We start from the raw sequence: 24,872 nt of genomic DNA, 5'->3' as shown, positions 1-24,872 counted from the left end.
CTGTATTCAGTGACACATGTTTAAAACAGTTGGTTATAAACTATATATCCTTCATATAAAAGAGAGACGATGTGTTTTTCTATTTTCATCTGTTTCATATTCATCGGCTCTGCCTTATATTTCTGTTAGGCTAGTGCAAAGAAAATACTTGATTGGAAACTGTTACTAAGAATTTTGAAAGTCTTTTTCATTTCAAGCTTTTAAATTCTTGAGACGCCTTTCAACCTTATGCGAGTCTAATTCAGCCATATAAATAAAGCACGTTTAAGTTTTGAGATGCTACCTTTCCAAAAAAAAAAGAAAGAAAAAAAAAAGGGTGCTTTTAAGGATTTTTTTTTTCTTTTTTTGAAGTTCCGCCTAATTCTTGAAAAAATATAATTCTTTTGGGGTACATTGACCATATCGGTTTAGTTGTAGAAACCGGTACCAGAAGACTCCTCCCCGAGCCATTCCTTCGTAGGGTGAGAAAGGGAGTTGGGACAAACCCCACATCCCCTCCCCCACCCCTACCCTACCACCACCCATGCTACCCCTTGCTGTCTTCATATCATGAAAATCCCACATTCTTTGAAAGGTTGAATTTGAATCTCAAGTCAGTGGCTCCTATGGGCATGTTCCATATGAGTAGGGTTCATCTCCCGAATAATAAAGATAAAATATCCATGCTACTTCGGAGAGTGAGGTGAGGAATACAAGATGTAGGGGGACTGAATGAACACTTCAAAGTAAACTCATTTTCGCCTAACGCAATGATTGCTACGCAGTTACACTCAGACCAGCTGAAGTCCACGACACATTTTCTTTTTTCTTTTACCGCTTGCCTTCCGGGTTCCCTAACAACGCTACTTTGTATGCTAATTCTTCCCCTCCTTTCATAACAGAGTCTCATTCCGAGAGGGAATGAGAGGGCGTAAACGCTAGAAAAATCTTGCTCCAACACTTCTTCTAATTAATACCTTGACAATTCTCAAGTTTTGGAGAAACCGGAGTTCACCGTTTTGAACTATATACGTTTCAACTTTTAATTAAAGTAAGTGTACTTTATTTTCTTTGGATAAATTAATTTCTTTTATTCCTTTAGCTCCCTGTACACATATCTTAAAATAGGCGTTCATAGAGAAAGAATACAATTAAGTACATATAATTACTCCATTATTTCCAAAGATAAAGACCGCAAATAAAAATATATCTGTAAATAAATATCGAAGTGCGTGCCAGTCTTCTCTCTTGGAGTAAAAGTATCGTGTGCCAAATTACCAGGATGTTTCCTAGCCAGAGAGAGCGCAATAACACTCATTTTCATCCCATCCACTTTGTCTCATTCTCCTGTCTTACTTCACTAGCTCCCAGGTCTGATAGATTTTTCTCTATGAGAAGATTCTCATCAAGAAATGATGTATTGTTGTGTATTCATAAGATTTAATTAATGTGAAACATCTGAGAAGATTTGCTTCTTTCCTTTTTTCATGATTAATATGAATTTCATCTTGAAGATTTAGCTTCTCTCCTTTTTTTTCATGATTAATATGAATTTCATTCCTGAGACAAAATAAATATGGGGAAAATCATCATATCTCCCCCTTTCTAATCCAGGTAATCAGGCGAGAACACAATACCATCAAGGATCATAAGAGGACCTGCATATATCGGTAGGATATTAGCCGAGTTATTTACTGAAGGGTTCCGCAGCGTTTTAATCCAGAACACGTCTGAAGGAACGTCCTCCTTTCATTTCCTTTCCAAAATATCATTTTTTACGAACCAATAGAAGAGTGACATTTTTTTCTGAGTTTTATTGACGGTGGTTATTAATTCAATGGCCGCACTGTATCTCACTGATTTTCTTATTTCTAGCCCTGAAAAATGAGACGGCTTTCTTTCGAAATTTCTTTTAAAAAGTTTCACATGGACACCATCTGAGGAGGCAAGTTAACATGCACAATTAAATGTTGCTAATTTTTTTAATCTTTAAATATCCAAATCTTTAATAAAATAAGAGTTGAATCTATAAGTAATAAGCAATTCTTTTGAAGCGGAAATTCTCCATGATCGATGTGACATTTCACGTACTTTCATACCATAAAATACGTGTGAATTATAGTGAAGCATGTTAAAATTTGATATTGAATAAATCAGTATAAATCCCCAATCAGAGATACAGGGCATACCAATTTCATTATGTATCAAGTCTTAATTTGCTCATGGATTAAGACCAGCTTACCAAATTTTTCTTGCTAGTAATGCAGATGATACAATTTGAAGCATTTTTATTTAGCTTTCCTGGATAAAATGGATTATTTTCTTTAAACACTTCTGGTAGGTAAGGTTTGTGTAGTCTTCTGGTGGGCTCAATTTGCCTATTATAGCTCTAGATTATTAAAATTCTCTAAATAACAATTTCAGATGCCTTTAGCCTAAAATTATATGAAATTTCATACAAATTTATTTCAGTCTTTCCTCTAGAATTATTGCAAATTCCGTAATAATAATAATAATAATAATAATAATATAATAATAATAATAATAATAATAATAATAATAATAATAATAATAATAATAATAATAATAATAATAATAATAACAATAATAATAATAATAATAATCTCAAGGAAACCAATATAAAATAAGAAGTAATAAGAAATAAATACACAAGTACAAAGTATTTCGAAATGAGTAAGAGAAAAGGTAAACTAAGGGTTATTTGATGAACCTAAGCGCAAGAGTTCCTTTCGAGATGATGTAACATTAGCTCGGGAGGAATTTAATTAATTTCGCCTAGTGAGACCAAGCTAAGGCAAGTTTTCATTTGTTGGTTGGTGAAAATCTAATTTTTAGTGTCTGCAGTCTTTAGAATACTTTCACCTCTCTCTCTTCTTACATCAAGTTGTTTGCTTCTTGTACAAATTGACAATAAAATTTGACAGTACTTGTTAGTACTTAGTTGTCATGGATTTTATATGTAGGTGTACGAATAGTTTATTAAATTCTAACGATATAACCGAACGTTATCATTTCTGTCGTTTATTTTGTTTATTCCGGAGTGCTTCGCAGCTTTACAATGTCGTTTTGCTATTTTGATACTGACTGGATCAAAAAATTATCTTTTGAAAGATATGAAAATATTGTAATTTGCAATAATTTGTTATTATGAAAGTTGTAATATTTGGTCAATAAATCTCTATCTATCTATCTATAGTCTTGCAACAAATACCATCGAGGAAACGAGTAACAACAGGTGCAGGAAATTTTCAATACCTCTGAATTCTTTTTTTTTTTTTAAAAGCAGTTAGTGATACATATCTCTGGTGAAACAGGTTACCGAAAGCTACCTGTGGTGTCGCTGAACCGATACGTCGCTGAACCCAGGATATGACAATGAACCGAGACGTCACTGAACCTAGGAGATGACAATGAACCGGGACGTCACTAAACCCAGGAGATGTCCCTGAAACCATAATTCATTGAACCCAGGAACTGTCAATTAACCGATACGTCACCGAACTGGAAAACTTACATACGAACTGTATATAACTTTCAGCATTTAGCTTATCACGACATTCTGCTTAATGGTATGAGTGGATCAATTCCACATACATCCTCATGTATGGCCTCTTACCTATTCTCCCTCACTTTCTCTAACCTTCGCTAGTTGGAAAGTAAAATACAGAAGCTTCTTGCCGCATTGTACCCTAAAAATACATCTTCTCTGAATGCTCTCCTCTTTCACAAAAAAGTGCTGTCATTCCTCTTCTCAATTTATTGGGTACTTTCTCAAGTTTCCAGAGCGGATGATGGCTTGCTATTTCTTTTTCTTGGAATTCAGAGTTTGCCAGGAAGTAAAATTCTCTGCTTTCTGGTATTTCTACTGTTTTAATATTCAACGACGATCTACTGTGCTTTCATGAAACATCTCTTCTATTTTCATATTTAAATATTTGTGCTTTCTTGAATCTTCACCGATCTTCCATGAATTCATTATTCCATAGGCTTCTATATATATCTGCTTTGCTTACTAATAGCGTAATGACAGGTGAATGCCTTCTTTTTCTGGTCAATACTGTGCGGTAATAAACAAAATTAAAGTTTATCTGTGAATCTTATGGAACTGAAAAATATATGTAAAGGAATGGGAATAAAGTTAAATCCCTGCTAGATAAATGGAGAGAGTGTGTTTGTGGTCTATTATGTGAATGAGTCTAATAGGATGCAATCGAGTTTCCATTTGCATAATGAGTTCTTTTACCATGAAAATAATCCGCGTAAAACAAAAGGCCTCTTACTCATAGCAAGGTATAATGGTTATTGCAGGAAAGATTAATTTTGTCTTTTTTGGGGGGAAGTTTCGTATTCTTTGAAAAGAGAGGGGGTTCTAGGGGGTCAGCTGTATGTCAGCAGTCTTGTAAGACCTTTCTATAAAGTATATCATCCCCTGGTTATGACATGTAACTGGCCACATTAATATCAGTTAGTGTTTTCATACATCTCAAATAAATACAAAAACCCGTATATCTTTTTTTGAAACCCTAATACAATTGTAAACTATCCCCAAGAAAAAATCCTAGAGGCCTTAAAAGTATAAAAATAAAAATCTCCCATACTTCTAATAAAATCCTAAAGAGGAAATGCCCACTTCTCACAGAAAACCGACCCCACCCAAAAAATATTAAGCAAAATAATAGATTTTCTTTAATCTAATTTATCCAATATCAGCGTAAAAAAGCAAGTAATTTACAAAATGATCTGTAATTTCTTAGCAAGTCATATTAATAACAAAGGCCTGTAATTCTCTATTTATATATTAACAAAAAACTAAAGATACTTATTAAAATAACAATGACCTTGAAGAAATCATAAGTGAGAGAAAAGTCCAACGGTAAAGATAAGTAATGAATCAATAATAAACAAAAAGAGACAACATTGGGTTACATGCCAAAAAATTAAAAATAAAATAAAAAAAAGCAGAATAAACACTACCTTTGACTATACTTTCAGTCAAGGGAACTTAAACCCAAGACCAAGGTTTGGTATTACTGCAAAATTTTATGGTATCAGGTGGCGAAAGGCAACTGAATATGCCACCTGAGACGACCCAGCGGCCAAGTTAGTCACAGGTGCTCCAGAGAACCAAGGACGTGGGGAATATTTGTTGCATTAGTTCTGAGAAATTATAAGTGATACCTATATTCTGATAAAAGAAACGAGCTGACAACAGAATTAAAAATGCCTCCTTTTAACACAAATTATGACTGACACTCATTACAACATTACTTCTTAAGAGTTGAAAAGCATTTGATAAATCAAATCCATACAATGTCTAAGTGGCGGATGGGAGAGCAACGAGGTGGGGACGCGGAGGGTTGGGGGTGGTTTGTGGCAGGTGAGAACTTTAATGAAGGGTATATCTGGTGTGCTTTGCGACAGGTCGCGGTGAGGTTTTAGAGATTTAAAAAGTAACCTGACAGAGTTCAGGATTTATGTATCTTAATGAAGGCGTCTAAGGCGGAAGTTCAGGTCAAACAGGACAATAATTAAAAAAAATAATCTAACACCAGAAAAAAGAGTCAAATATTGAACGCGTAATCATCATAAGGAAGAAAGTATATTTTCACTGATCTGGTGATTACCCTCCAGATAATGAAGGCTGTATCATTACCGAGATCGTAATCAAAGGAATAGAAGCACATTTTATTTAATACGTGAAGTAAATTAGAGGCTCAAACATCTAATCTAATATCCAGGATAATTCTGTTCCAGCTTTGGTAAGACATATGGAAAATGGATACCGCTTCACCAAGTCTCTCTTTCTCTCTTTCTCTCTCCCTGGAAAATATAGCTGGTTCAAATTTTGGTAATACAACAGGAGACAGAAGTAACTTCGGTTGAATGTTTTATACATACATACATACATACATCATAAATACATACACACCACACACACTTCACACACATATATATATATATATATATATATATATATATATATATATATATATATATATATATATATATTCAGGATGCAACAAGATTTAATGCCAATGTTTGGGAAGTGAAAGAAAAAGTCATTATGAGCAAAAAATATTCTATAAACTTATGCATTATACCGCTTCGTTTGTCGGGGAGATAAATAATTTAAAAAGTAACCGGTTATCATTTACTTCTCTCAGACGAGTGAGATGGCATCCGGGATGTCTTGAAAGACACGGGTTCGATCCTGATATTAGTCAGAAATCTCTTTCAGCTCCACGCGTTATCGTGTGTTGATTATTTCTATCACATTCACTCATAAAGGATCATTCGAATGAAATGCTGTCAATCGGGTACTTGGGGATAACACGTCGTTATGCAAGGCAGTTAGCCTGCCCAGGTAAAACCTTAGGTACAGTGGTACACAGGTTCCAACTTCTTTTAGGACTTGTGTGGCTTGGCTGGCAGCGGTCTCGTCTTTCAATTGAACGACCTGGACTCGATCCTGCTGCCTATAACGAAATTTTAGATTCCATTCCTCAAACTTCATGAAGTACAATCCAATCTTACAAAAATGTCTATGGAGAATTTACATAAGAGATATAACGTACTACCAAATTCAGAACCTTTAATATCCATCTTATCTCGACTTACACATTCAGCCTAATGTTTTTTGAGTGGATCTATTCCATGTATCCTCTCCCATGGTCTCATGGCTATTCTCTCTTTCCCTCGCTATTCGACAGATAAAATGCAGAAGCTTCTTGCCGCATTGCAACCAGACAATAAGTCTTCTCTGATTGCTCTCCTTCTTCACAAAGAAGTTTTCTCTCTCCTCCTCTTGTGAGGTACTCTCCCATGTTTTCAAGAACGGATTAAAGGCTGGGTATTTACTTTTTCTTAGAATTCGCAGTTTACCAGAAAGCAAACTCCACTGCTTTCTGATATTTCGGTTTTTATTTTTAATATTCATCGAACATCTATTGCTCTTTCAAGAAACGTACCCTCTGTTTTTTTTATATCTGTATATCTCGGCTTTCTTGAATCTTCTTCGAACTTCTATGAATCCCTTATTCTCAGAGCACCAATCTTCTTTTGCTTATCATTAGAGTGTGATGGCAATTGAATTCTTATACTTTCATATGTCAATACTGTGATGATAATAATGAAATAAAACTAATGTTTGTCTGGGACCTTTATGTAACCTGGAAATATATGTAAAGGAATAACATAAACACACATATGTAAGCAACGCAAGAAGCTTGCAAATTCCATGGTAAATGCAATGCGTGTGTTTGTGGTCTGTAGCGAGCGTCTCAATAGGAAGAAATCAAGATCCCATTTGCATAATGCGTTCGTTTGCAAAGAAGATAATCTGCTGAAAACAAAACGTCTCCTCCTAATGGCTATCCGTAATGGTTATTGCGAGAAAGATTCCTTTCGTCTTTTTGTGGGACATTTCGCATTCTTCGAGATAACAGTGGGTTCCAAGGACGCTGTTTTGTGAAAGCATCCTTGAAGGACCTTCTTACAGGTCTACCTTTCGTTCATTAAATCTGATCGTTCATTTCATCGTTTGAAAAGAAACATTACCACATGTAACTGGCTACATTAGCTAATTAATGTTCTTGTACATCTCAGAGAAACATTAAAAATAAAAAATAAAAAATAAAAAAAATCGTATATCTTTCCCTAGAACGTAAAACCTTCCCTATAATATTTTCCTGAGAAAAACGTAAAATCTATACATCTCCCATACAAAAAAAAAAAAAAAAAAAAAAAAAAAAAAAAAAAAATGACTGAAAAGGGTAGTTATTCATAGGAGTAAAGAATACTCACCTATCATCTACTCAACTGATGATCCCACGGTCTTTTCAATATATCAACATTTAAAAGCGACAATGAAATATTTACCGCCTGTATGGTATGTGTAATGTACAGATTAATAGCAATTCCCATTTCTGTGATGAGCTCATTCCAAAGGCATGTATTGAACTAAATGGTCTTTGATTTATTATAAAGTTACATAATTCTTTAATAACAACAAACAAAAAATATTTAATAAAAAAAAGCACATGCTCAATATCTAAGGAAGTGTAAAATAAAAATGAAAACTATGCTTGATTATAGTTTCAAACAAGGGAGCTCAAACCCAAGACTATGGCAAAGGTCAAACGGCGAAAGGCAACTGTATGTGGCACTTGAAATGACACCCTACAGCCAAGTTAGAGTCACAGATAATCCAGTGAACCAATTATGTCTCTGAGGTTCCTAGAAATTATCAGTGACACTTTATACCCCGATAAAAGAGAACAGTTGATAGCAGAGATGAAGATTCTTCCCGTTCAATCACAATTTATTGCTAAATCTCATTGAATATGTTATTTCTTGGAGGTAAAAGCACTTTAGAATTCAAATCCAAAAAAAACTAGGAAGTGTTGCTCTGAAAAAATAAAAAGCCAAAACCAAAACAAACTAAAAAAAAAAGACGAAAAAAAATGTGAAGCTAGCATTTTGTTACTGAAAAGAAAAATGAATCTCTTCTGTTCGTATATCTCTCTCACTCTTTATCGAATTCCCAACTATACAACAAAAAAATAAGAAAAAAAAAGAGAAAACATGGAAAGACGAATTTTTTTAACTCCTGTCTCCATGTTTTGAAAATATTGCTGTTTCATAACAAGAATGAAAAGATTTGGCGATAATCGGAGTTTCGAGAAAACTGGCCATTTTTCTGAAACGGAAAAAAAAGCTTCCACTTTTTCCAATAAGTTTTTAATTGCTGAAGAGGAATAATTTTGTTACCACTGCGGAACTTACATACCTTCCTCGTCTTTATATCAGCGTATTGTAACAATTCATTTGAAATGATGTCATAAACGTTAAAACTGAATTGAATATAATGTAGCGCGTCGCGCCTACATGTATGACTTTATTTTTAGTAACACCAATTGCTATATGATAAATGACTTATTTTCAAAGCATATTACATTTTGAACGATTGTGTGAGGTAGTGTGTGAGAGTGTGTATATAAAATGATTACATTCTCTAATTGCTCGTAACTTAGCCACATGACTTTTCTTTTCCTCATCATGAGATCAGTTACTTTACAACTCACTTAAAGAACAACTGAAAGATCGGTACTTCTGAAATAAAAAAAACACACAGGGCTTTCAGTTTGAAATGTGAACAAAATTTTCTAGATTGGTATTCGAAAACCCTCCTTAAAGTTGATGGTGGAATATTTTCTGCTATTATTTTCAGGAATGAAAATATATTCAAAATTCTTTTCTTTCATATGATTATTCTTTATCAAGATTTATGTCTAGGTTTAGAGGGAAAGCGTTTGGGTTTGGCTAGTTCTCGATTAGCAGCTTACTGGAAGAGAAAATTGGTAAATTTTCCTTACCAATAAGTTTCTAAATGAATAAAATTAAATCTTTCTTTTGTTTCATAACCTTTTCAATCTTGATGACTTCCTGCTCGAGTCAAAACAAACTCCAAAAATGCTCGGTTTTTCATTAGTCATTTAAAAGAAATACTGCGTTACATCTTCGAAAGAGCAAGATTAAATATAGGAATGAAATGAAATAAAAAAAAAGTCTTATATGTATTACGTGTTTTGACGATTTCAAACCTGAATGCAAAATACTGTCTCTTAAAATAAAAAGAACTGTCTCTCTCTCTCTCTCTCTCTCTCTCTCTCTCTCTCTCTCTCTCTCTCTCTCTCACCTGTACCTTCATTTACATTATGTTTGCATAATGTAAGGCTGGGGTCATAATAGGGACGAGCTGATATTCCAATATTCACTTCCCCACAATCAAAGCAAAATAAGCTCTGGCCTGTGAAACGGTTATGTCCGTGAATCCCCATTAAAATGTAAATGAGGCAGCAGAGTCTATTTATAAAACTTCCAAAACAAGTCATTTACAGTCCCCCAAGATCTGAAATTAGGTAATGTCCCGAGAATGTAATATCGCCACCGATATTCATGAGTTCGCTCGCACCCGGGATGTCATTATTTTCGGCGGAAACAACTTAAAGTTCGTCTGTGAGGAATTTGTCCTTTTGGAATATGTCTAATCTATTCTATGAAATGTCCCATGCACATAAAACGCTAGGTTTCACATTCGCTGATGAATTACCATAGCTTTTCGGAACAAATATAATAATATATGTATATATATATATATATATATATATATATATATATATATATATATATATATATATAATCTATATCAACTTTATTTTGTTTTAACTTAAATATTGCTTTAGTACAACCAACCAGTAATGTTGCATAATTGATTTCAGTCACCTTCCAAAACTAAGCAAAATTATTACTTAACTAACAGAAGCTAAAATGTTTATGAATAATAATGAAATAAACAATACGTCAGTTTAATGTCTAATGAGGATGAGGTTCCTAACTATGATAATTAAGTTATAACTAAAGCTAAAGATGAAAACCAAATCTATATCGTAGTTTCTGTTATGAAAGTCAAATAATAATAACATAACCTTTTGTAAAGGTCAAACCTACAACAAATAATGTCCTTTTTTAAGATGAGGTCATTTCAATTATTCCTTAATTAACAAGATCGAGCCAAGGACGCAGCATTAAATGAGATTTATAATAGGACAAAAACTGGAAACATTAATTTATTGACATTATCAGATTGGACAAAGACATTTATTTTAGTGAATCTTTCACAAACGATCGATCCAATTAAAATTCATGCCCTTGCCTTTTAGGAAGATGGAGCAAATTAATAATTTCGTTATTTCGAAAAAATGTAACCAAAGCAACGTTGTAGAAACGAGGTCATTCATTTAGGCAGACCCTCTTACTCGGCCGCTTTGTGAAATTCTTCCTTTGTGGCTTTTGCATCAAAATTCTGCCCCTGATTCTGAGTTTCGCCTCTGGGGGAACCAGTCTATCGATCTCCTTGGTTCGTTGGTTAACACCCCTCTTATTCTTGGATCTGTCATTTTTCGTTCCTTTTCTTCTTGAAGATTTTCAAAATTTTTTAATATATATTTTAGTTTTCATCTCGTCGGCCTTTTGAAGATGTTCAAAATATTTTTATGCGTATTATAGCTTTGATCTCATTGGCCTCTTGAAGATTTTCAAAATTTTTTCATGTGTATTATAGTTTTGATATCAAATGCCTTTAGAAGATTTTAAGAATGTTTTAATGTGTATTGTAATTTTGATCTCATTGGCCTTTAACTGAGTTTTTAAAAAATACACGTTGCTCTTGTATAAACATTCATGCGTCTGAGTTACCGCTTTGATAAGTGCACACACATTCAACTTTATTCCAACTGATGAGTATGCGATGTTTTCCTTTCAAATCGTCTTAACTGAATTTGCATTGTAGGAGAATAAATAAATGAATATGGAGACCAAGTACTAAAGTTACAGCTATTTGGAGTTCAAGTTTTGCCAGATTTTTGGAGGGGTTTGATTTGTTCCTCATAAACCTGACATTTTTCTTCTCTCAAGGGAAAATTTATCAATTTTTATTAAGCATTCTATATTTGCGTAAATGGTGGTCAGAATAGTGAGAAGGACCTAGGAGGGAAAAGAGTGGAGAGAGAAAAAACGAAAATCTGGAGCTTATTCTTTCGCCAAAGGTTCACATCTCATGATACATAGGAAATTTTCCCGCACTCTAAATGAACTGTCTAAAAATAGACCAGAATTGTCATATTCTGAGTTGTCTAAAGTAGTTTCCCATAAATACTTAAAAACGTACAAAATCAAAAAGTTCCTCGGTATATATAATTGTGTTTGTGTGTTAGAGAGAGAGAGAGAGAGAGAGAGAGAGAGAGAGAGAGAGAGAGAGAGAGTGTGTATTAATCGAGTTCCCTTCTTGATTAAGCGATCAAGCTCGGTCACTACTAGAAAAACGTCTTAATTAATGGACTCCGTACGGGAACTCCCAATACGCCTTTAAAGGCTCTTTAAAGAGAAAGATTAACGGATTCAATAAATGAAGAGAGAGAGAAAGAGAGAAAAAACATAATTCCGAATTTGAGAAGCAGATAGTGGCATTAGACGACATGCCACTTTAATTTTAACATTTCGTTATTTTGCGAATGAAGACGAAATTCGGAGAAACAGAAGGGAACGATGGAGATAAACATCGGAGGAAGAGGGAACGGAAAGCTGACACTTTTAGAAATCAGATATGTTTCTCAGGCAGCTAGCCTTCCCGGCAATTTCTGGTCTTTGACACACATTTCTAGAGTTCCCGCGAGAGAGAGAGAGAGAGAGGGAAATTTATAATAGCACTTAAGATTAATATTCGATACTCATAGTAGTTAAGATTAATATTCGAAATTCATAACAATTAAGATTAATATTCGAAATTTGTTTACTTTATTCTTGCAAAAATAAAATTCGGAATACATAAAAAATACAAAATCATCTTACTTTTTGTAATGCATACAAAGTGTAAGTATATTTGAATGAATTTTAGACACGCTACAAAAAACATTGTTGCAAGTAATGATAAAACTCCCGTTTAATTCTCAAAACAATGATAAAAGTTCTGGCAACGTTAAAAATATATATATATATATATATATATATATATATATATATATATATATATATATATATATATATATATAAATAAATAAATAACGTAAATTGTGCAGCCTTGGTTGCTCACATGTTAATTGCAGATAAATGCTAAAAATGTGTTAAGCTGTTATAATTGAAAAATAATAAAACAAAACATCGTAAATCTTATATCTCTTCGACATAAAGTGCCAAGGAATATTGTACAATTACCTTGGGTAAGAATAAAGGCATCAGATCTGTGAAGGATGAATAAAATAGAATGCAAGTACTGACTTCGGGGCATATTACAATTGAAAATTTTAGTGCTAAAGGAAATACATTTTGTGTTTAAAACTAAAAGTTCATTCTCACAGTATACAACATAAATAAAGAACGAATCTTGCCCAATTACGTTACAGTTTTAGATGGAAAGCGACAGTACAACTGGACTCAAGGCAAAGCCTTCGGTAATTAGATGAGTGAAGATGAATAGAACGTTATCATCAGTGGTATTATTAGTTGTTCCATTTGTATGTTTTCCTTTATATGCTTACTTTATTCATGTATAATATTCTATACCTTCTATTTCATATCACTTTTATAAACTTTTCATTGTTCCAAAAGGACAACCGGAGAGAGAAAAAAAATAAAAAGCTAAAAAAACAAATAAATAAAAAAAACGACGTCGTATTGATGATCTACGCAGAATTTATGAAAGACCTAATGGCCTGAGGCACTTGGAGTCTGAAAAAAAAATATTGGGTTCTCTTTGAAGCACTCTCTCTCTCTCTCTCTCTCTCTCTCTCTCTCTCTCTCTCTCTCTCTCTCTCTCTCTCTCTCTCTCTCTCTGTACCCCAGCTGGCGGCAGTCAAGCAGGAACTAAGGTAGTAAAATGTACCTAATTCTGAACTGGGAAATTGTTAATAATTTCTCTTGTCGTAAAATTCTACATTTAACCCACGACGTACAGAGGTTACTAGACATTAAACATAGAAAGAAAAATATAAACAATATCATGCAGATGAGCGATAGCTAATGAGAAAATAGGTAGTGGGGGAGACGGTGAGAGAAAAGACAAAAAAAAAAAAAAAAATAAATATATATATATATATATATATATATATATATATATATATATATATATATATATATATATATATATATATATATATATGTATGTAAATGTGTGTGTGTGAAAAACATGAACGAATGATTTGAGACATATTTAAATGGCATTCATATGTTAGGGAAACTCATAGAAATAAAGCGTTATACTACCATTGACATTTCGAATAATTATTGTAATCCTACTCATAAGTTGCAGAAGCATAAAACATTGTCTGCACAAATTGTATCCCTGGCAGTATCAATTTCATAAAATGCCCATCTACGTCATACGCGTAATATCGCTGGATAAACAAAGTTGATTTACTTATAGTTGAGGTTCGTCACCAAATTAAGAATATTTTTTTCTCCCGTTGTGTTGCGACCTGTAAAACATAACTTTCATCAGAAACTTTTGCCCGCGATTTCTCCTCGAATTTTCCCGCTTTCCAAAAAGAATTACATATCGTCTTCACAGCAGCATAGGCCAGGGGTTGGTCACCCAATCACATTATCTAGCCAAGAAACGAAAGAAATCAGGACCATTAAAAAAAAAAAAAAAAAAAAACAAAAAAAAAAAAAAAAAAAAAAAAAAAAAAAAAAAGGAGGGATGGTCGGTGGCTGGGTCAGAGAAGAATTATCTACTAAGAAAGGGCTAAAATAGTTACCTCCTAAATCATAAATGGTGTAGAAAAAAAAAAAAACACGAAAAACCAAGACGGGAAGGGAATTCTAAATCTTAGTGGCATATAAAAAGGAACAACGTCAGCACCGCCGTGTCCAAGAATTACGATTTCCACAGATTAAATGTGGAAAGGGATTACTTGGCGTGTGCTACAATACTGCTTGGAGAGAAATACAATTTCTTCCTTAGATTTTTAGTTTTCTGTAAAATAAAGCTATTGAGATGACTTTGTCTGTCCGTCCGCCTTCAGATCTTAAAAACTATTGAGGCTAGAGGGCTGCACATTGGTATGTTGATCACCCTCCCTCTAATCATCAAACATACCAAATAGCAGCAGTCTTCCAGCCTCAGTAGTTATTTCATCTAAGGTTACAACTGGCCATGATCGTGTGTCTGGCATCGCTATAGGTGCCAAAAACACAAGTCACCACCGGGCTGTGGCTGAAAGTCTCATAGGTCACGCTGAGCTTCATACGGAATTATGCACTACACAGAAAACTCGACTGCGCCGAAGAAACTTTGACTCATTTTTTACTTGTTCATTTCTTATTCCGTTTCTAAAGTTTATTTTACTAATGTTTCTCAATTTTATACATCTAAACAAACAGGTTATCGTGACAAAGCATCATTAGTTTCTAGCAGACAACATTTCTTAAATCCTATGCTTTAATGGTAACGTAGATTGACTTTTTGCTGAATCGACTCGATTAATCTCATGACGTTTATTTGTAAAATTTTATAGTCTCACCTTTCCTCTGTGGCTCATGTGTAGTTTACCTTGCTTCTTTCTTTTGGGAGGCAATATGACATCGCTGGCTTAGAGGGGAAGTCCACAAACTAACTCTTCTTTTGACGGTCACGCTCCATATGGGCTATCCTGTTAATAAGGAAACAAAAATGGAATTAAGTAACTGATGTAGGAGTTTATGTTGTAATATGAAAAGTATTTCGATGTTTCGTATGTCAATACGTTCTATTTATTCTAAATTCTTCCCTACTAATCTTAGAAAAGATAGCAAATATAGGAGTAAAAAAAATGTGAAATTGAGCTTCATGAGTTAATAAAGTGAAAGAAACATCACTTCTAGGATTGGATACTGGTCTGCAAACTTCTCTATTTCATCTCCTTTTGAGACATCAAAGATTTTTCCTCTTAATTTAAGTATCAATATCCAAAACTGACTATCCCAGATCATTTGAGAATTATTTACTATGTACGTATATTTATAAATTCAACTTGCATCCATTTAGCGTTCCGTGAAAACTTATACAATTCTAGACCGGCTGTTTCTAATAAGAATGTTTAGCAGTAATTACTTTGAGGGTCTATCTTTTATTGTTAGCCTTCCACGAGATGTGATCTTTTATTTATTTTTTCACAACTCCAAAAATATTCGTCAGATTTTCCAGAACAGTTCACAAATTTACAAGAACTTTTAGCTTATATCCATGAATATTTTTACGTGTAGTATCCATAACCTAACATCGAAAATATGTTGCTAAATTTATGAACTTTTATCCGTATGCATCTAGGCTTTCCTCCCACTTGTGCGAGCCGATCCGATACAAACAATGATCGATTCATCGCTGCGGCTTTGCCATGGCCAGCCCTCCAAGATCGTTATGGAAACAAATGGGCCCTGAGCGACTCCATTCAGCGGACGGGTCTTCGGTCGTGGCCACAAGATAAATGATATTAGGTCACCGTGGCTTTGTGACTAGGGCATTAAAGTGGAGGGCACCATCCATTACCTTTCAATAAAATTAATTTTCATTAACTGTCTTTCATTCCAATCATCTGATGGATCGGTTTTTGGTGACCACTTTCCATAGACTAGTTTTGGTTATAACTATTTGTTGGGTTTGTATTTCGTCTTCATTTTAGAACGTATCCCACTTTATTTGTATCCTTGAAGTTCAGACGAATATAATCGCTATTTCTCGTGGAGCATTATGGTATTTCTCCCTAGTGCCGCCTTAAATAATTACAGAAACGAATAAAATTAATAACAATTCATGAGCCAAATCGTCCATTAGTATTTTCTTAAATATAATAAGTGTAGAGACTACAGTGAAATGAAAATTACTGTAAAGTTAAGGTTACACCGAGAGAGAGAGAGAGAGAGAGAGAGAGAGAGAGAGAGAGAGAGAGAGAGAGAGAGAGAGAGAGAGAGAGAGAGAGATTTGCTATTATCATGTATCCGGATGGATAAGCCATATCTTTTTCTGAATAACAAGCGATGGTCGGAGTATTTCTTAAATGAAAGCGACCAGGTACTGTAAAAAGGAATAATGATATAAAAATAATGCATAACAGAATAAAAAAAATGCAAGAAGTTCTAGGAAACAACTAAAGAAGAAAATAGAATAGAATAGAATAGAAAGGAAAGGAATGGAATGGAATGTGATATAGAGTTGGGGCCAAAGGCCAACCACTGGGACCTATGAGGTCACTCAGAGCTGGAAAGGAAACAGTAGGAGGGTTTGAAAGGTGGAACAGGAGAAAAACCTCGCAGTTGCATTATGAAAAAATTGTTATCAGAGGGTAGATAGCAAGATGGAAGACAATAAGAATGGAGGCACAGTAAAAGGAATGAAAGGGGTTGCAACTAAGGGCCGAAGGGACAGTGCAAAGAACTTTTAGTAGTGCTTACAGTGCACCACGCGAGTTGCACTGACGGCACTTCAGAAATACCACAGTTATCATGTATCAAGCGCCTTTCAATAGATATATCTTTATGTCTCTACATCTGAATTTCTGCTCTGCGTGGAATGCTATTAAACAAGCCGTTAAATTCGAACGTATTGGCCATTATCGTTCTGAACTGCTGCATTAAATGGGGATGAAACGATGTACGTATCAAATATTGACCTAACAAAGGTGTTCACACGAAATCACGCATACTAATTACTAATTACCACCCATTATTTTGATCAGTTAAATAATTGTTTATTGTTATTGAATGAACAGCGCTACCTCTCTCTCCCTCTGCAACATCATCAGTACCACTCCTATTCAGATAAAGACGCCTCTTCTTTAAAAGTGTTCCTTTAACCTTTGCCATGACTTGGTTTCAGCTATTAACACAACTGCACCTTCAGTTACTAACACTGAAGCTCCCTCGATACTTGGAAGGCATGATGATCAACATGCCTTAATTATAAACGTTCCTGGATTTCGCTTCCTTCCTTCATTAAACACATTCATAAGTTAAGATGGATTCACTCGCAATGTAAGAAACTATTGAGAGGTATCCCTTTAGATGGTTATCAGTCAAGGTTATGTCGTCCCGTTGATGAGGTTAAGAAAGTTTAACCATCAAAAGTTATATATCGAGAAGTAAAAACGGGAAATTAGACTTGCAGTGCTTTCATTCCGTCTTCATACACTCCAATACACATAAACACAACCCAAAATCCATATGAATCCAACACAGAATCTTATAACTTCCTCAACCTTGGTTTCTTTATCCATACCCCCATAAACGCTTTTTTTCTTTTTAGGCCATATTGCATTTCTCTCTAGTTGCTTATTAATCCCACATGCTCTAATTACAATTATTAGCTACATTATTACTGTCTTTCTAATCATCTATATTTATATACCACTTAATTACATTATTACTCCTTGCCTTTCATCTTTATTCATATGCCATATAACTTTCGATTTATCTTTTGTTGGTTTTCTTTTTTAGTATGGTGCTTTTACGTTGCATGGAACCATTGGTTATTTAGCAACGGGACCAACGGCTTTACGTGACTTCCCAACCACGTCCTGAGTGAACTTCCATCACCAGAAATACACATCTCTCACTCCTCAATGGAATGGCCGAGAATCGAGCCCGCGACCACCGTGGTGGGACGCTAATACTATACCAACCACGCCGCTGAGGCCCTTTCTTTCGATTTAACTAACTTATTAACAGGCATACCTCTAACGGCACTCTTCTCACTATTACTTTCAATAACTTCCTCTTTCGTCTACGCTGCAACAGCATATAGTCTACTCTGGCCCTTTCCCTCAGTTTCTTTCTTTTTCCTAGTGCACTTTCGACAGCCAACTTTTGAAACTATCTTTCCGAAAACCAAGGAGTCCACTTCAAAAGGTTATCATTGAAAAAAAATAATTATGGAATATATGTATTAAACCAAGAACTATAGTGATTTCAGTCACTGAGTGATAATGACAGTGAATACTTTTATGTATAAATATATATATATATATATATATATATATATATATATATATATATATATATATATATATATATATATATATTACTAGCCAGCCAACCTTATGCTGCCCAAGAAAACTCTAAGTGACAACCGATGCTCTCCCTAACAACCCCTCCACTCTCTCTCTCTCTCTCTCACACACACACACACACACATTTCACATTCCTCTTAAGATAACTGCTTCAATTACATTGGCCAGCATTTTATGTATTTAATATTTCACCCCTTCTCACTAAAACTAAACACACCCCACCCCCCCACACTAACACTTTCCCTCTAAACCTAGACACAAACCTTGATACAAATAATCAATCACATGAAAGAAAAGCATTTTAAATATATTTCTCTGGTATAGAGTACATGAAATGGGGTATGATATATCAATAGAGTTTATTTAGTACATAGGTTATAAAGGGAAAGGGGGAAAAGGGGATAGGGGAAGAGGAAGGGGTAAGGGTCTTAAACTTGCCCAATTATCTAAGTTGGGTCAAATGACGGCCACGTGCCAAATTTTGTCTAAATTGGTCAAGCAGTTACCATATAAGTTGTAAAAGGAAAGGGGAAGGGAGTTGGGGGAAGTGGGGGGCGAATAGGATGCAGGTTCGAGACCTATTCTATTATCTAAGCTGGGTCAAATGATGGTCAGTTGCCAAATCGTGTCTAGATCTGTCAAGCTTTTTACCAAATAAGTTACAATGGGATGAGGGATAGAGAGTGGAATGGGATAGAGGTTTGAAACCTATTCTATCATCTAAGTTGTATCAAATGATGGCCACATCTCAAATTTTGTCTTGAAGGGGGAAGGGGGATGGTGGAAGGGGGGAAAGCGGGTATGGGTTTGAAACCTACCTTATTATCTAAGTTGGGACAAATGATGGCCAGATGCCAAAATTTGTCTAGATCGGTCGAGCGGTTGCCACATAAGTTACGAAGGGATGGGGGAAAGTGGATGGGGAAAGCGGGTATGGGTTTGAAAACTATTCAATTATCTAAGTTGGGTCAAATGATGGCCACGTGCGAAATTTTGCCTAGATCGGTCAAGCGGTTACCACATGTCACAAAAGAATGGGGGAAGGTCGAAGGGGTAAGTGGAGGGGGGGATGAACTAATTTGGGTCAAATCTCGTCTTGATCTGTCAAGCGGTTAAGTTACAAAGGGAAGGGGGAAAGGGGATGGAGGTTAAGGGTTTTAAACCTACTCACTGTCGAAGTTGGGTCAAATGATGGCCACGCAACAAATTTTGTCTAGATCGGTCACCACATAGTTACAAAGGAAGGGGGAAGGGGAAAGGGGATTGGGGTAGGCGAAGGGGAAGGTGAGGGATTTCTATAGCCCACAAACATACATTCACACACCATCGCACACACATATACATTCACACACACACACACACACACACACACACACACATATATATATATATATATATATATATATATATATATATATATATATAAATATATATATATATATATAAAGATATATGCCACGAAGGAAAAATAAACGAATGAGTAACTGCGAGACCTTTCGACGTTTCCACGTCCTTTTACTGAGCAGAACTGACACATATGGGACAAAAGACAAAACAAGGAGATTCGTATAACTGACAGATAGGGATTATAAAGAAAGACTAGTACCTAAAATCCGACACACCTTAAATAAAAACAAAATTAGTTGCCTTTGAGTTATTTTCGTTGTAATGTATGTCTAACCTGTATTGTCTTGTCCTTGTATCTGAGATGTTTATCTTAAACTTTTAAATCGCACCCATTGTTTATGCTTGATTGGGAAGGTTACTCTCTTCCAGGTGTGTCGGATTTTAGGTACTAATCTCGTTATAATCCCTATCTGTCAGTTATACGAATCTTCTTGTTTTGTCTTTTGTCCCATGTTTGTCAGTTCTGCTCAGTAAAGGACGTGGAAACGTCGAAAGGTCTCGACAGTTACTCATTCGTTTATTTTTCCTTCGTGGCATATAATCTATATTTATGGATTTTATCACGTTCCTAACTTTCGTGATTCAGTTATACATACTTATATATATATATATATATATATATATATATATATATATATATATATATAATATATATATATATATATATGCATTTTAAGGCTTGGTTGTCAGAGAAGGGGATTTTAAAAAAAAACCGTTACCATTAGTGCTGCTTTCAGGCGATGGAGTAGGTAGCAAGAAGTCTGAGTGTAGCCTGGGAAGGGGGGGGCGGGGCGGTGTTGCCGTATTGAAGGATGATGGAGGGCGTATGCCGATGTAATAAAGTACTTTCGTAAAAAAATGAATGCGTCATCATTGCATTTATTTCCCTCTTTCCCTCCCTATCAGTGGTATTCACTGGACACTGATAAATAAAGTAAAAGAAAAGTAAGCCTAACTGAATCATTAGACACCTATCAAAGATTTCAAATGTATTTTTAAAAATCTCTCCTCCATATAAAGTCATAGGGGTAGACCTAGTCCGGGCGGGATTTCTGGTTCAACAATATCGTGATGATGTGGCAGGATAGAACACGCTAAAGTCAGCGTTCACAAATGAATGTTGCTCAGCAATATTTCCACTACATACTTGATACGTAACATCATACATTACCACTGTTAGCTAATTGTTTTAATTAGAGTCCTTCTAAGAAAAAGAATCATTCAAAAGACTATCAATCCACTCGCTAGTTTACTTCAACCTCTACTCCACACGCAACATCCTAGACACAAGCAATCTCTAGACATCGGATAGCAGTTATACAGCCTAAAAGATGCACGAATGATAGCAGTTATTTCAAAATTCTCCTCACGGGCAAATGAAGCCTTAAAATGGATGTTTAAAGAACATTTTCTGCTTAAAATTACTTTTTTTTTTCATTCCCAATATATATATATATAATATATATATATAGATATATATATATATATATATATATATATATATATATATATATATATATATATATATAACCTTTGCAATCAGAATACGATTAATTCGTATACAAAGAACATATGAAACTGACAGAAAAACGAGCATGAATTTACATTTAACTTAACATTTTCAAACCTAAAACTAATTACGGAGCAATTTGATCTTCAAAATCTCAATAACGGTGACCATTTAATTATTCATATTTAAGACTTAAATAATTAAGCTAATATCAATATCTATAGATATTTGGTTCAGTCTAAAATATGGATAAGATTTCCTCCGTATCTGAGTGACACTGTTCGTCATGACGTCACTCATCGTGTTGGCGGGAAAACAAACCACTTGACATAAATCGGTAGACTTTCAACTTTATCGAGATGGTTCTTCAACGTTGGCTTCCCAACATAACACGGCAAGCTTTAAATAAATTACGTGAAGAAAGATTTATGTGGGAAAAAGTTGAATATAAAAATCAAGTAAAGAATTTAAAAAGGGTACGACTAACAGCCCAAATAATGTGGTGTCATCAAAGATAAATTTTATCTTGCTTTTTAATGGCAAGTCTTTTATAATAATCACATTGCTTTACTGCATAGTGTTCCGTTCATAAGAATGAATGCTTATTATCACAAAGTCTACCATAAGAATTGGAGATTGCTACCATAAGCCTATTATTAAGTTGAGACCGTTAGACGTGTCTTTTAGTAGGTATAGGCCTATTATGAAAATGACACTATATCATCATTACAAGTCTACAATATACTACAACTGACTACAGTCATTCAATGAAGTTTGCAAGACCGTCAGGCTCACATTTGGAGCTCTACGAGAATGTGGCTTAGTCGGCAACAAGATTAGACAGGTTTGTTAATTTCCTAAATTCAAAATAAAATTCATAAAGTTTATTGATTATACATCATTATCATAAAAGCTGGGCAGGAAATCTTGCCAACAAGTTTAAACAGGTTTATACAATATACTAAAAAGACGTACAGAGAATCATTAGCTTCTGCATATTAACAAACAAGTCTAATCTTGTTGCTGATGAGTCACATTCTCGTAGGGCTCCTATAGTATAGGCCTAGCGTTATTTTAAACTGTGTGAGTGTACTTGAAATCAGCGCCATCATTTCCTTGTTAAATGTAAGTCTTCTGCTTCCATGTTCAGTGGAAGCTTGTTAAAAATAATACATTACGTCCGTGTTGTAGTATGAGAGAGAGAGAGAGAGAGAGAGAGAGAGAGAGAGAGAGAGAGAGAGAGAGAGCAGCCTTAGTCTGAATGGCCACCAGATTTTACCAAATACGGCCATGAGCTCCTCCTCCAGGGTCATCATTTGGATTTCTTGATCGAAATACATTAATGGCAAAGTTTTACCTTACACGAATATACAAAAAGAGTAGGTAAAAGTGATTTCATTTGGTAAGGGCGAATGTCATGCTCAGTCACGCCATCGTGTTTTTGCCTTGGCATCCTGAACCACCGCCTTACCTTGATGAAATGTTTTATCATTAAATTGGCTCTTGGCTGGTTGAAAACAGTTCTTTTAAAGCTATACGAGTCGTAAGAGAAATTCTAAGAGATCTTAGGACAAAAAAAAAAAAAAAAAAACTCATGCGAGACGCTTATAGGCCTACTAAGATTACCGAGCCATAAAACTTGTTAGTACTACAATATATTTCCTTAAAGTTTTGGGTTTGCGAAGTATAGGGAAAAGAAAGAAGGAATAGTACACAATATCACGATGTAGCAAATAGATGACCTCAGATGGAATTGGAATGAAGAAAATAAACTTCGGTCTATGCTTTCAAGACCGAACGATGGAGGGAATCAACTTTCCAAGCAGTGAAGTATACCGCAGCATTTGAAAAGCATGTCACTGATAATTTAAAACAGGCCTGATTTACGGGTATTACACTCATCAAAAGTCACGATAAAGAACGTAAATATGATTGACAGACAGATGTAAAAGCACCAACTGGAACAGATGAGACAGATGTAACACCAATCATGCGCTAGTACTAGGCACCTTGGCTCCTCCAGGGAGCCGGTTCTTTCACACCAAATGCAGGAAACCCGTTGCTTTTAAAACACCGCCAACAACGTTTTTCGAGGAATATGTTAAATCAGACTTAAAACCCAAATGAACAAACCTTTGGTTCACGTTAATGAAGCGATGGATAGCTTGACACTCGTCGAAAACGGCGTGCACTCTCATCTCGCGTCCACTTCCCACTGCAAACCACCCAAGAATGATGATTATGATACAGTGTTGCCACATTGCCACACCACTAATTAACGTCGCCTAGATTTGAAATTCATGCAACCATCGGTAAAATCTAACGTATACAAAAACAAAACAAGCTTTCCTTCTTAATTTAAAGATGATTTTCCGTAGGTTTCCCATATCAAGTTAATCACGATCAATATTTTACATTTATTAAATCAATATTACATAGATTTAATTTATAGTAATTAGATGGAAACCTAAAATCCTAGATCGACTTCCGCTGCTTAATAATTCGACGTAAACAACCATTGTTTGATGGTTTTTTATTAAGTCATTATTATATAAACATATATATAAATATGTAAATGATCTAGAATATAGGTAAATAAATCACATGATATAAGAAAATAATATATCTAACCATAATTAAACCATGAAAAGTGTGGAACTCTTTTTTCCACGCTTAGCCGAAGTGACGTAGCAAAGAACCATTAATGACTACAGCGCACCGCTTGAGGTACACTGACGGCACTAACGCCCTGTGGGAAGCAGGATTGTAGAAACGAAGGGAAAATGGAGGTAGATGACCGAAATGGTCCGGCTGGTGTTCGAAGGGATGTTGTGATGACATTTCTCATAAGGCGTTATTTCGGACTTTAGACACGATTCATAGGTGCTCAGCGAAATGATAGCATCCGTTGTTATTTTGCTATTAAGGAAGAAAAGAAGTAGTACTCGTATATACCCATGTCATAATTTCTTCATCGCTCTTATTCCAGAGCCCAGTCAGTGGTAAAGAGCTGGGCTTGCCTTATTAATGTTCGTGGTTGGAGCCCGTCCTACCTACAGCTCACCAGGTGACCCAGTTAAAGTGCATCATACTAGCAACGCCATCCTTCTGGTGATAACTTACTCTAAAGCGACGAGAAAGTTTATATATATATATACACACACACACACACACTATATATATATATATATATATATATATATATATATATATATATATATATATATATATATATATATATATATATATATATATATATATATATATATATATATATATATATATATATATATATATATATATATATATGCAGAAGCCAGGTACTATATCGTACCTCTAAGTAAATGGGGATACAATCC

General features: G+C 34.7%; 1 long non-coding RNA gene across 1 annotated transcript in view; it reads right to left on the bottom strand.

Moving 5' to 3' along the window:
* Window positions 1–23,737, bottom strand: part of LOC135206900 (uncharacterized) — a 100,889-nt gene extending 77,152 nt beyond the window's left edge. The window contains exons 1-2 of the long non-coding RNA XR_010312836.1: window positions 23,647–23,737; window positions 15,078–15,206 (exon numbers count right to left, since the gene is read on the bottom strand). This is a non-coding gene — a long non-coding RNA (uncharacterized LOC135206900). The remainder of the gene's footprint in view (window positions 1–15,077; window positions 15,207–23,646) is intronic.
* Between the last annotated feature and the right edge of the window lie 1,135 nt (window positions 23,738–24,872).

The sequence above is a fragment of the Macrobrachium nipponense genome, chromosome 31 (genome assembly GCF_015104395.2).
Source record: "Macrobrachium nipponense isolate FS-2020 chromosome 31, ASM1510439v2, whole genome shotgun sequence".
Lineage (NCBI taxonomy): Eukaryota > Metazoa > Arthropoda > Malacostraca > Decapoda > Palaemonidae > Macrobrachium > Macrobrachium nipponense.
Note: the sequence above shows the minus strand (reverse complement) of the source record. Positions and strands in the feature narration are given on the sequence as shown.